We start from the raw sequence: 2,376 nt of genomic DNA, 5'->3' as shown, positions 1-2,376 counted from the left end.
CGTGTGTGGGCCAGTCCGCTGTACTTTCGAAATGAGCAGACTGTTCCCGCTCGGAAAGTCCGCCCATTTCGAGCGCGTGTACAGGTAGGCGGGGCCCGCGAAGGAGACGTCGCAGGCTCCGCCGCCTGGAATGGGCTTAAAGGGGAACCCCAACGCCGAAAAAAATCGGCGTGGGGGTTCCCCCAAAGTCCACACCAGACCCTTGTCCGAGCACGCTACCCAGCCGGCCAGGAAAGGGGGGCGAGCGAGCGCGCCCCCCCTTCTGAGCCGTACCAGGCCGCGTGCCCTCAACATGGGGGGGTGCCTTGGGGAAGGGGGGGCCGCGCAGCCCCCCCACCTCAAAGCACCTTGTCCCCATGTTGATGAGGACAAGGGCCTCTTCCCGACAACCCTGGCCGTTGGTTGTCGGGGTCTGCGGGCGGGGGGCTTATCGGAATCCGGGAGCCCCCTTTAAGAAGGGGGCCCCCGGATACCGGCCCCCCACCCTATGTGAATGAGTATGGGGTACAATGTACCCCTACCCATTCACCTGTGAAATAAAGTACAAAAAAAAACACAACACAGGGGAAAAAATATTTTATTGCACAGCTCCAGGGGTCTTCCGTCTTCGGGGGTCTTCTCGCCGGACTCCTCCGCTATCTGTGTGTAGCTCTTTTGCTAGCGGAGGAGTCCGGCTTTCTTCCTCCCCGCCGCCGGCCTCTTCTCCCGACTTCGGGGGTCTTGTCCCCCTCTTCGGTTCTTCTGCCGGGCCACCGCGCCTTCTTGTAGCTCTTTTGCAGGCGGTGGCCCGGTCTTCTGTCGCCGCTGCCTTCCGTTCTTCTGTCGCCGCCTTCGGTTCTTCTGCCGGGCCACCGCGCCTTCTTGTAGCTCTTTTACAGGCGGTGGCCCGGTCTTCTGTCGCCGCTGTCGCCGCCGACTTCCGTTCGTGTTCTTCTTCTTGTTCTTCTCCAGGAGATGTTGACACGTCGCTCCCTCCGGCCGGAATGCCAGAGCCGCGCTGTGCGGTCACTTATATAGTGACAATGGGGCGGGGTCACATGGTATATGTCACATGGGTTGGTCACATGGGTTGATGTCACATGGGGACTATGACATCGTAAGGGGGCGGGGTCACCATGTGACCAACCCATGTGACATATACCATGTGACCCCGCCCCATTGTCACTATATAAGTGACCGCACAGCGCGGCTCTGGCATTCCGGCCGGAGGGAGCGACGTGTCAACATCTCCTGGAGAAGAACAAGAAGAAGAACACGAACGGAAGTCGGCGGCGACAGCGGCGACAGAAGACCGGGCCACCGCCTGTAAAAGAGCTACAAGAAGGCGCGGTGGCCCGGCAGAAGAACCGAAGGCGGCGACAGAAGAACGGAAGGCAGCGGCGACAGAAGACCGGGCCACCGCCTGCAAAAGAGCTACAAGAAGGCGCGGTGGCCCGGCAGAAGAACCGAAGAGGGGGACAAGACCCCCGAAGTCGGGAGAAGAGGCCGGCGGCGGGGAGAAAGAAAGCCGGACTCCTCCGCTAGCAAAAGAGCTACACACAGATAGCGGAGGAGTCCGGCGAGAAGACCCCCGAAGACGGAAGACCCCCGGAGCTGTGCAATAAAATATTTTTTCCCCTGTGTTGTGTTTTTTTTTGTACTTTATTTCACAGGTGAATGGGTAGGGGTACATTGTACCCCATACTCATTCACATAGGGTGGGGGGCCGGTATCCGGGGGCCCCCTTCTTAAAGGGGGCTCCCGGATTCCGATAAGCCCCCCGCCCGCAGACCCCGACAACCAACGGCCAGGGTTGTCGGGAAGAGGCCCTTGTCCTCATCAACATGGGGACAAGGTGCTTTGGGGTGGGGGGGCCGCGCGGCCCCCCCTTCCCCAAGGCACCCCCCATGTTGAGGGCACGCGGCCTGGTACGGCTCAGGAGGGGGGGCGCGCTCGCTCGCCCCCCTTTCCTGGCCGGCCGGGTAGCGTGCTCGGACAAGGGTCTGGTGTGGACTTTGGGGTAACCCCCACGCCGATTTTTTTCGGCGTTGGGGTTCCCCTTTAAGCCCATTCCAGGTGGCGGAGCCCGCGACGTCTCCTTCGCGGGCCCCGCCTACCTGTACACGCGCTCGAAATGGGCGGATTTGCCTCCTCCTTACGTGGGCGAGTACGTTCATTTCAAAAGTTGAGCGAACTGTTTGGCAAACAGTTCGCTGAAACAGTCCGCTCGTGTGTGGGCAAGTCCGCTCATGCAAATTTTGAGCGGACTGTTTGCCGAAACTGTTTGCCGAACAAGGTTGGGCGAACAGTCCGCGCGTGTGTACGCGGCCTTAGAATATAAGACAAATTTTCAGTTGTTTCACACTTTTTTCTTCAGTATATAATTGGACATGTGTT

Source organism: Lithobates pipiens, unplaced genomic scaffold, assembly GCF_037356315.1.
Source record: "Lithobates pipiens isolate NorthernLeopardFrog02 unplaced genomic scaffold, aLitPip1_a1.2 Scaffold_18, whole genome shotgun sequence".
NCBI lineage: Eukaryota > Metazoa > Chordata > Amphibia > Anura > Ranidae > Lithobates > Lithobates pipiens.
This window is presented reverse-complemented; position numbering follows the sequence as displayed.